Below are 12,593 nucleotides of genomic sequence, written 5' to 3' on the forward strand. Positions count from 1 at the left end.
CAAGTATAACCTTATATATGGAATAATTAAGAATCATTAATGGTTAATGGTTAATGGTTTTTACATGCCAATTTTGTGGATGTTGTTTACATATGTTTTTGTTTGGAATATGTCCTATTTCCTAATATCCATGAGATGCGAAAAATAAGAAGAACAAAGAATAACAAAGATAAGCAATCACATACGACACAAAGATTTAAGTGGTTCATTCAATATGAGATACGTCTACTGCGGAGGCAATCCTGGAGAAAATCTACTATCAAAAGATGAGTACAACAGAGTAACAGGGTGAGAAAACCACTCAAACCCAAAGTCTCAATTCACTAAATTCTCACTTTTATCCAAAAAGGAGAATAATAACATAAAGAAAAAAACCTCTCTTTCTTTTTAACAAATGCTGCAAAATCTCAAAATTTAAACTTGAAGTGTATGGTAAGAGCTCTATACCTTATGGTTTCTGCTTATACGTTAAAAAGAAAAATTATTATTTACAACCCCCATGTCCAAATTAATGCTACCAAACACCAAAAAATAGGTAGCCAACAATGCTTCCGATTCTCATTGTTTGAAAAAAAAAAAGAAAAAAAGAAAAAAAAAAAGAAGATTCCAATTTGTTCTGTGATGACCTAAGATACAATGCAAATCAATATATATATGACGTGTTGAGAAAGCCCCAATAAATAGAAAGCAATATATATATATATATATATATATATATATATATATATATATATATATATGACACGGGTTGAGAAAGCCCCAATAAATAGAAAGCATGATCAAACAATGGCAAAATACGAAACAAGAAGCACTGTGAGTGCGTAGGTAAAAGACTTCAACTTGGGTGAATGACTGGATGGAGCTGCCACAGGTATAATAGAACTGCTTCCACTCCTTTTGGTGGCTTCAGGATTGACGGCAAGAGCAGGGGAAGCGGCAGGAGAGTGTGATGGGCTGACAGCTAGAGTGTTCGAATTCCTGTCGTCGTAACCTAAGGACACCAAGTCTCATTATAACCGCTTGAAGAAATTATCATGAGAAGAAATAACTTCACACTGAAATTCATTCTTAAAAGAAATGCAAGGTGAAACTGCACTCACAGTTAGAGTCCTTCCAACCCAATACCATCCTCTGGCGATCAAAAACTATGTGATAACCAGTCATGAAGTTTTCTGGATGAAAATAAATAAATTCATGATGTAAATGACAATTTCAATTCAGTGATATATGGAGCCAAGGAAATTCACATTGAAATTCAATGTCTAATTCAAAACATGGAGTGCTGCCAACTATGACCATCCTCCATTTATTTGAACCCTCGCATTAATAATCTCAATACATACTTTGTATCTTTAAATTACAGACAATTGAAGAGGTGTCTTGGCATACTGATTTTTGGCCATCATGGAGTGGAAATGTAGGTTTAACTAGGAAGTGTTAGAGAATATATTGATACTGTATATTACGGTACTCTCCATATATTGTAGGATTTAAATTAATCATCATTAATTGTAATTGATTATAATCAAATCAGATTTGAATACATTCAATTCTGATTTGATTATATTCTCCTTACATACCATTTTGTATTCTCTATATCCCTATAAATAGGGATCATTTGTATTGTAAATTAACCAAGCAATAAGAGTATAATGTAGCCTTAGGGCTTTATCCTGTGGACGTAGGTCATTGACCGAACCACGTAAAATTTCTTGTCTATCTTATTTTATTATTCCGCATTTTATTTCTTTTAGGCTTTAGAAGGGGGCTAACCGACTTAGAAGGGTGAATATAGTAATGGTTTTCAAATTCTAATTTGCTACACCAAATGCACACAAGATGAGCCAACTTTGTTGATCTGATGTTATGAACCTAAATATCAAGTCCGTAACGAGATAATTTGGGTAGGTTTTTAGAGGAAACTTGAACCTCCTTCAAACATAAATTTGGAAATAAACTTCTCTAAAGTTTGGATTTTAAATAGACTTGCATCCAACAATAAGACTCCTAATATGAAATAACTTACTATCAAAGACTCCTACTTGTAATTGCACCGGGACATATTGGAAGATGACCTTTATTCGACAGCTACTAACTCTACTAAACTGAAATACTTGAGACCCACTAAAACACTACTCAACAAAAGACTATAGAGACATGGTATGTAATGAACTTCTAATCCTAAGAGGACTGTAACATCTGGCCTGTTCACCTAAAAGCTACAAATACCCCTTCCCTTTCCCCTATCCTAAGAAACTACTTTCATCAATCCCAAACTTATATAATCTTAATCTCCAAAACACAAAAATGATTCCAGCACTTCTCTGTTTTTTTATAAAACTTCAGACTTTGTCATCAACAAAGTTGCAACCAGAGCAAGATTATGTAGGTCTTCCACAACAATATAGTACTTCTGATTGTCGCCTTATTGAGGAATGAATACACAATTCAAAACTCCAAAATTACAGGAAAACATGAAAATGCAACTTCAACAATACAAACAGGTTTTAAAATGAGCATGGTTGTTCTTTCTCAGCAAATAAGCAAAGTGACAGATAAGGAGATACTCACGTCCTATGATGTTCATCTTTTCAATTTTGAGAAGACCCAGACAATACACAACATATTCTCCCTGAAGACCACAACGTCAATTTTAGCATAACTCAAGCAGGAAGAGGAAAATTAAAGCACTAGAAGTGAGACCACACCTCAATGTAGACCAAGTGTGTTGGATTAGTGATAAAATAATGGTCTCCACCTTTCATTGTCAGATTCACAACAGGACCTTCATATCTGTCTTGAGTTGGACTGTAAATAAAATGGAAGTCAATACCCCAGAGTTGGAAGGGGAAAACTAATACAAAATAGGAATAGATATAGATAACCTGAAGTCATAACAGTATTCAAATGGGATTTGGGAATCAGATGAATGCCGCTTTTCTTGGACCTGGGAATTGAACTGCACAACAACATATATCATAGATATTCATATGCTATAAAATGGAACTCCCAACGAGATCATGAAACACGTTATTTAAAGCACTTACACTCTCAGAAATGAAAGTATAAGCTGGGTCGGTTAGGCTTGTAAACGATGTACCAGAGTCAAAGATTACATTGAGCCCCAGCTCAGAAGAATTTCTTCCCACAGTTATTTGAGTGATGCTGATGTTATAAGTTGGACTGATAACAAGTTCCAAAGGGCAAAATCAGTACAAGTAGCATGGGATTTCGGTCAAAGATAGTCTTTTTGTCAAACTAAACAAACTTTCCCATCATCATTTTGAATATCACGAAGTGACAACTTACTGCGAATGCTTAACATTGAATGGTGTTTCTTTTTGGCCTGAGCTGCCATTATTTCCAAAAGTGATTCTCCCCAGCCCACCAGGTCCAAAACACATGGAAAAAGAATTCAAAGCTAGCCCATTTCTTGCTAAGGTGCTAGGAACAGATACATCATCCATACCAAGCCCAAATAGACCGTTTGGTGTTAAACCCTCCAAAAAAGCACCAGTCTGGCTTTGACCACAACTGCAACAGAGTAACATGTTTGATCACAAGGGCCAAAAATTCAAGATAATTTGCTGAACAAATCTGACCACCAGGTTAAAAACAAGAAGCAGCTTCAAGGAATGAAAAAGTAATGCTAGCAAACTCAGAAATGTTTTTGGTGATATCACTGACCCCTCTAGAGGTTTAAAACCGAGGTAAAACAACACCTCGAACATCCTCATAAATAATAATTCCTACATGAGGAGGAGAAAAGCCATACCAAATTCCAGATTTCATCATCAACATAATTTGCAAAAATATCTGCTTTTCCAGATCTTTTGTCATTTTAACTGACAATTCTTTCATTTTAATCAAGTTATTTTAAAATTGATATCACTAGAGATATAAAATCGTTACCGTGTTCACTTGAAAATCTGCCTGTGTAGTACCTAATGGGTTTTTTGCCATATATCATATCCCAAAACCGCATAGGAGGTTTCAAATATTTACCCCAAAATTTTTGTTAGCAATGCAATGAAATATAGCCTACCCAAAAGTAATCGGAGTGTTCACAGCACTTAGCTGATCATCATCTGTAATTAAGTGCAAAACATCCTCCACCAAGATCCCAGTAGATGAAGTGTTATTAGAAAGATACTCAACTAGTCAACTTCGTAAGGACAATCACTGCTTGCTGAAGGGCATTGACGATGTTTGCAAAAGCTGTTGTTGCAGGAAACTATTTCACTTGTTGATGAATTATTAGGGCTGTAGATGTTAAGGAGTAGTACCTGCTGGATAAAAGGATTAAGTAAGTAATTCTCAAGGAATTCAGGACTTGACTAAAGTTTCTTTCACCACCAATCCATAAAACAACTAAATACATGGAAAACATAAGTCCAGTCCAAAAATAACAATTCTATGGATCAGATATAACATTATAGTCAATTTGCACTTCACCAACGTTTCTGGATGTTATTACCATGCATTGGTAGAATTTGTTGAGCGTGGCAAAGAAAAACATTGGCGGCTATTGCCAGGAGCCCAGGATGCACAATTGTTTATGATTTCAAAATGAGTAATGCTATACACCACACTGTTATTCCACTTTGCTGATGTTATACTGTCAATTAACCCTTGATTTTATTTTTTTAACAATGGTTGATCGACAATGCCACATCAACAAAGTAGAATAAAAGTGTAGTTTTAGCATTTTTCAAAGTAAAGCTATACACCATACTTTTATTTCACTTTGTCGATGTGGCAAGGCCAATCACCCCTTTCCCCTTCATCTACAAACTCTCATTCTACAAAGATGCTTGATAATGATAGATTCAAAAAATTAATGGAAGGTCTAGATGACAGTTTTTAAGCATGACTGCAATACTATAGTAACACATAGCCCTGTCGAATAGAAGTTAAAAAAAAAAAAAAAAAAAAAAAAAAAATCTGCATAGCAGTTTAAGCAATAAAATGATTTATTAAAGACTATCGGTTCTAAGAAGATAAATAAATAAATAAACAAATATTAAAATCAAATGTTAATAACATACCTATCGAGATGAGAACTGGAAGCTACTAAAGCAACCATCTTTCTTACAATCACATGGTAGCCAGAACAAATCACTGCCTGTGTCTAATGCCACCAAAAATGATAAACTTGGTGTCCCCACTGAAACAATGGCATAATGCAAACTGAAACACCAAGAAAATAAGAAGAAATAGTCAGTAGAGAAGTGACATGATGAAGAACCCAATAAAACCTTCATCCCCCGTTTGTTCAACAAGAAAATTGAGGGAAAATCCAAAATTGTTCATTAAGGGACACGCTCTGAGCTTATATTTTCCATCTTCAATAATAAATAATTAAATATGAAAAACATGAAAATTTCACATTTTAAAATTGCAGGCAAAGAATACCTTTTTAAAAACCTACGATTTTAAGCTACGAGTTTTAAAACCCCTAAACTAAAGACATAACATACTTAAAAATGTACATAAACCCCTAGTCCTAACCACGTGAGACAACGTGCATGCTTAACTGTGAAACCTAATTGGAAAGCGTGCATATTTGTTGCCACTCGTACGTCTTGGTATATATAGTTTTAGTGGAGGTCGACTGTAGCCTTAAGGCTGACAAGTTTTGTCACAACAGTTTTCTTACGATATGATAAAAAAAAAATAAAAAATAAAAAGAAGGGATCCTTACAAATTTGCAATGTTGATAGGAGGAGCGAGGGAGGTCGTTGGATGTGGTGGAGGCCGGTGAATTTGAAAGGGTGGGGCGTGGGTGGCAGAAGGGAGGGACACGTACGAAGTAAATTTGGCTTCTAAATTGCAGAAAAACAAAAAACAAAAAACAAAAGGAGAAGAGAGAGAGACGGGAAAAGGAAGGAGGAGGGAGGAGCTGCCTCAAGTCGGTGCTCATAAGAGAAAATCAAGCTGGTGTTTTTTACCAAAAATAAAAATAAAAACATTAACAAACAATTCAAAATACAAAATATTTACAAAATATTCAAAATTACTTTCATCTTAATTATATCAAATCAAATGATTTTTGAACAAAAACAAAAACAAAAGGCTCCCTCTAAAAAGTTTGGGATAATTGAACAATTGGTTCCTAAGGTATGTCATAATTACAAATCACTCCCTATAGTTTAAAAAGTTCATGAGAAGTCATTGTGGTAAACTATAATTACAAATCGATCATTGGAGTTAAATTAAGTTAAATTTTTTGACAGATTCTGTTAAACACCACGTCAAAGCCACATCAAACCAATAAGATGGCGACACGTGTCTATTTTAATAAAAAAATAAATTTATTAAAAAAAACTAATTTAAAAAAAAACAAAAAACAAAAAACCAAAGGGGTGGTCGCGCGCCACCCCCAGTGGCCGCCAGAGGTGGCGCGCAGCCACCCTTGGAACTTCTAAGGGTGGCCATCCAACCTCTGGGGAGGCCGCGACCACCCTTAAAGGTGGCCGGGGGTGGCCAAGCCACCCTTTCTTTTTTCTTTTTGTTTGTTTGTTTTTTTTTTTTTTTTTTTTAATTTGATTTTTTTAAAAGAAAATAAGTTTATTTATTTATTTTTTAATAAATTTCTATTTTTTTTATTAAGATAGACACGTGTCTCCGCTTTATTGGTTTGGTGTGGCGCTGACGTGGCATTTAACAGAATCTGTAAAAAAATTTAACAGAATTTGACTCTAAGGATCTATTTGTAATTATAATTTACCACAAGGGCCTTCATTAACTTTTTAAACCATAGGGAGTGATTTGTAATTATGACATACCCTAGGGACCAATGGTGTAATTATCCTAAAAAGTTTTGCCATACAAACTCTCCTGGGCAAGAGAGATGAGCTCTCTTGAATGAGTGTTTTTGGGTGTTCTGCCTGGATAGGGATTTACAATAATTTTAAACTCAATTTGCTAACAATTTGGGCACTAATTGTGAGATAGTCTATATAGGGCCCAACTATATGGATAAATAGTTGGACAATTCAAAATTTATTTGGATATGTGAGTCATACATGAGTTGTCTCACAATTTGCTACCCAAATTACTAGTAATCCTTTGACAACAAGCTGCCGGAGATCCCAATCCTTTCTAAATGTAGTACCGCTCTTGGACGCCCTATGTCTGATCAGGCTTATAATTCACATAACAATAAGACTAGTGGACATACTTTAATTCCTGCGCATTCCTTTGCTTTGCTTAGTTTTAAGACTAGGGTTGTAATCGAGCCAAGCTGAGCTTGGGGCTATCGAACTCGGCTCAAATAAATTATTAGGGAGGTTCGAGCTCGAGCCGAGTTTGGAATTTATGTTCGAATTCGGCTTGTCGAAAACTTAGTTGAGACTCCAATCGAGCTCGAGCCAAGCCGAGCTCGATTGGAGTTTTGAAAATTTTAAATTAAAAACAAAAATAAAAAACTTCTCATACACCCAATCAACACAAAACTACCACACAAAGGCATGTGACCGCGAGAGACGGAATATGATCCTCTCCATTTCAAATGAAATTGAGAGGACCGGTTAGTTATAAAATAAGGAGTAAAATTGTCATTTCAACTTTTTAGCCAATTTTACCCCTTGTTTTATTACTAACCGGCTCCTCTCAATTTCATTTGAGATGTAGAGGATCCGTTTGCGTGAGAGACGGCTACTCTGACATGCTCCATGACCGATGACCACCCAGCAGTGGCCACGCCACCAAAGCCAGCACTGAAGACCCACCAACAACCTTCCTCGGATTCATGCTCACCCCGTCGATCCACTGCAGTGACGGCACGTCGACACTCCCCTAGGCCAAAGATAGTGGCCCACTGTCACCACATGTCGCGGTGGCCACCAACGCACCAACACTACCACACAGTGCTGAGCGCATAGCTCCCCCCCTGTTCTCTCTCTCTCTCTCTCTCTCTCTCTCTATACGTTTCCTCTCTTCTCGACTTCTCTCGTTTCTTCTTTTCTTTTCTTTTTTGATAGAACACACCTCGTTAGGTGTGTTAGATGAGCCCATGGCTACTTGTGAATTCGACTCGGCTTGACTCGATTAAACTCGATTCGATATCGGGACGAATAATAAATAAGCCATTCGTGAACATAATAATATGCTTGAATATTAAACGAGACATACTCGTATAAACTCGACCCGACTCGGATAAAGCTCGTGAGCTCGACTTGTATAAATTTGACTTGACTCATTCGGCTCGAATCGTTAGCTGGCTTGTATATATTTATATATATAGATATATTTATTAATATATATGCATAAAAATAGGTTTTATAAATATAACACATATACATACACACCTAAAAATAGGCTTTGATGCAAACCAAAGAGCTGGACATGTTGATCATACACATGGGAATGGAGCTGAAGTTGCACAAGATCCTTTGTCACTTCCTAGTGGCCCAATTACAAGACTTAGAGCCAAACGTTTTAAGGAAGCACTAAATGGGCTAATCCAAGAGAATTGAGCTGATTCTAAAAAGACCAAGATAGGCTCAAATAATAATCAAGGCTTAGTCCATGTCATCAAAGCAATTAAAGAGGCTAATTAGCATGCAAAAACATGACCCGCATGGTCTGACCATTAAAGGGTGTGAACTTGTTGAGTTTCAAGGATATTAAATAGGGGAATGAACTTGGTCTTAACTGGTTATGTTAAATACATTGAATTTAATCATTTAATTATTTTTTGGCTGCCTCTAGAAGTCCAAGAGACCTAAAAACATGGGGACTTGTTTATGTTGATGTTTGTGTTGCTTTTAAAACTGTAGTTATGACTTTTCCTATTCTTGGAGGGTTGTTCCAAGTATATAGATGGGCATTATGAATTTTTGTAGGCAGATATTGCTTTCAGAAAATTATTATTATTGTGAGGTCTTGTGTTCCACTTCGTTCTTGAAAGAACTCTTTGAACTTATCAAGTTAATCTTGTGGCGTTCAAACAACTAAACTTATCACCTTAATTCTTGAAAGATTCTTAGGTTTCTTGATGTGGTGTTTCAATCATTTGTAGTTTTGGTTTCATCTAGTTAGGTGACGGGTCAAGGCTCAACAAATCTTGTCTACACGATCTTGGGGTTTCAAACCATCATTGTTATTGGGTTTCATCACAATTGTTGGTGGAGTTCATATTAGGCTTCTATTCTCTAGTTCTATATAATAACATATTGTTACCTATAGACAAGAGTTATATATTATACTATATAATATGCATTATATAGTTACATATTATATATTTATACTATAGTTATATATAATATATTAGTATTAGTTACTTACATAATCATGTATGACATATAGTATAGTTAATATTTAATTATAACATTTTAGACTTACATGTTTATAGTTACTAATTATAAAATGATAAATTTACATGTTACAACTTATCATGTAAACCATTTATATGTTAGTACTAGACTATTAGTTATTATGTTACCAGTCAATATGTGACACTTTATTAGTTAATAATGTTAGTAGTTAACAACTATAATATGTTAGACTTATATGTTACTTGCTAATATGTTACTATTTATTAGTTAATAATTATAATATGTCGGACTTATATGTTAGTAGTTATAATTTACATCGTTAATATGTTAGTACTTTTTTTTTAAACGAAAGATTTGAGTATTTCATTGATAAAAGATCACGAGTATAAAGTTCTTACATCACAAAACATAAATGTATGCAAAATCATAGCCACATGCTATGAGGTTACAAAGTCATAGATACAAACAAAATTATTACAATAAAATATTATCTATAACTTCCATATTCCGCTAACCCATGTAACAAAATAGTTAAAGAGTAGATCTGCTACATGCAGACTAGATCTAAGCCAAGGGTATTAAAATATCCTAAAAATTTATTTAAACCGGCCGTAAGAGATAACCTTTACACCGAACTATTCAGGTCGTGAGAGATAACTCCTCACATTTGACTAACCTCCATCCCATAGATTGTCCATGAGGACAGATCTAAAAAGAAGAAAACTCTTATTCAAAGAAAAAACACAATCAGCAAATAGCAGCAGCGGCTAGGGAGGAGATGCACTGCACAACACGGAGGTAGATGGACGGATGCATAGTGGAGAGACCAAAGTTGCTGATCTAGTCGGAGAACACCTACAAACAAAAGAAAAAACCAGAATGAGAAAGGGAGGGTAGGAGCGGGGAGTAGAAAGGAAAAAAAGAGGAGGATGGAGTAGATATGTTTTATGAGGGATGAAGTATAGGGTCGGCTGTTATATGTTAGTACTAGACTACTAGTTGCTATTTACTAGTGAATATATTACATTTATTAGTTAATATGTTACCATTTTCTTCAAGGTTGAACTTTTAGAATAACTGGTAATTTAGCATGATATTATAGTAAAAATAGTCACAGTTTACTCAATTTCAATTAATATTTTACATGTTGAACTTCACTTGTTAAAAGAAAAAATGATTAAACATATATGATTATATTGTAATGTTAAATATGCATATATATTAAAGTAATATATATTATATATGTGTGTACTTTAAATTGAAGAAAATTAACTATTTCAAATTATAATAATAGAATAAAAATAAAATCTGTAGTTTGTCGATCATGTTACTTGAAAGTGCTCTAATAATTGAAGAAATAGATGCACAATAAACTAAATTATTTAATTAGTATTTTATATTAATTTCTTTTTGACAATATTTTACAGAAATATAGTATCTAAATTACTGAATTAGAATATAATAAAAGAAATCATTTGTTTTTAGCTCTAAAATTTTCATTTAAGTTCATAATTTATCTAAAAAAATTAATTTATTTAAAAAAAACTCTAGAATTGGATTATGCAAATAATTTCATATATTATAAAAATATAGAATTGGATGATAATGCCACAGCCACACACGTGGCTGTGGCTGTGGCTGAATGAGAAAGATTTCTTCTCCCTCCTGTCACACAAAGCAAAGATAAGACATAAGGGTGTCTTATGTCTAATCAACTTCGAACTCAATCAAATCAAACTCTTTTCTAATTTGTAGTTGGATTTTGTCCTGAAAAATTTGTTTACTCCAATAATTTTTTTTTTTTTCACTATACTGTACTGTGTCGAAAAGAACAAAAGCCTTTAGTAGTGATTAAATAGTGATAAGACATAATTTAATGAGAAATGCTCAAATTACAATAAGTACATATGTGTGAGTCGCACCTCAAAGTGTACAATACCAAAGTACATTGAAGGAGACTTACATGTGTGAGCATCACCCCAAAGTGTATTGGTATTGTATAGTTGTAGTGTAATTGTAGTGCATGTATCATCTCCTTAATTTAATCACTACTAAAGTTTTTTTTTTTTTTTTTTTTTTTTTAACAGAACACACATTTATCAGAGCATTCACATCAGCTTCACTATAAAGGTTATGTTTTCTAAATTTTTTTTTTTTTTTTTTAAGAAAGTCACAAAAAATCACCCACGGCAACTTTCATATATTTTTCTACTCATCGGGAATGTTATAGTGCTTTTCAAATTTCCTTAGCTTATTTTAATCATTAAAAAAAAACTCCTCTCACGCATTTCCACACAGCCCCACTCCTTTCTTCTTCTTCATTATTTTTTTTCATCGTCCGTTCTTCTTCTTCTTCTTCTTCGTCCATGGCCGTCCGTTTTTCTTCTTCGTCCAAACTCAAACCACCATGGCCACCTTTTTGCAATATGAGAGAAATCAGAAGGAGGGAAAGTATACTGGCCGGAAGGAATTGGATCAAATAATGTGTGCTCGTCCAAACTCAAACCACCATGGCCACCTCTTTGCAACATGAGAAAAATCAGGAGGGAAAGTATACTGGCCGGAAGGAATTGGATCAAATAATGTGTGCTACAATTTCATTAGGAGAAAATCCCAAATTTTCTACACATCTCAAATTTTTTTTAAAAATTTTGTTTTACAAATAATGTGTCACAATTTCATGTGATTTATCGTTTTGAGAAATGTGTCATCATCTCATGGAATAATGACACATCATTTGTAATCACTTTTGAGAATAAAAATTTAGGAAATAAAGCATTTCCAAATTCCCTTAAAAGAAATGAGTAAAAAATTAAAGTAAAAGTAAAAAAGCAATATTTTATTGATAAATGAAAAGGTAAATGAAAACTATTGTGGGGTATTTTAAAGAACACGTGTCAATTTTATATGTAGGTTGCAAGAAATTTCTTACAAACCAGATTGTAAGAAATTTTTATTCAGAGAGAAAATGTATATTTTTTAGAATAAACAAATGAATGGCCCAACATTGAGAAGCACTAGCATTTCTTAGGAACAGAAAAATATATGAAAGTTGATGTAGGATGCTTTTTGTGACTTTCTTGAAATTTTTCCTAAAATTTAGGAAACATAACCATTTTTAAAAGCACTAGCAATAAATTCTTTATATTGGTTCATTTTCCTATATTTAGGAAAAATTTCATGAAAAACTTCAAAAAACTTCTTACAGTAAATGCCCAAAATATACATGAGGGCCTTGGGAATGTACAGCGATTCCCTAAATATATATGGGTACCGTACATTCCCAATATATTATTTTAATATAAAAAAAAA

General features: G+C 33.8%; 1 pseudogene; it reads right to left on the reverse strand.

Annotated features, from left to right (window-relative positions):
• Positions 1-738: 738 nt before the first annotated feature.
• On the reverse strand, positions 739-7,755 carry LOC133872641 (aspartyl protease family protein 1-like; annotated as a pseudogene).
• Between the last annotated feature and the right edge of the window lie 4,838 nt (positions 7,756-12,593).

This window comes from Alnus glutinosa, chromosome 7, assembly GCF_958979055.1.
Source record: "Alnus glutinosa chromosome 7, dhAlnGlut1.1, whole genome shotgun sequence".
Lineage (NCBI taxonomy): Eukaryota > Viridiplantae > Streptophyta > Magnoliopsida > Fagales > Betulaceae > Alnus > Alnus glutinosa.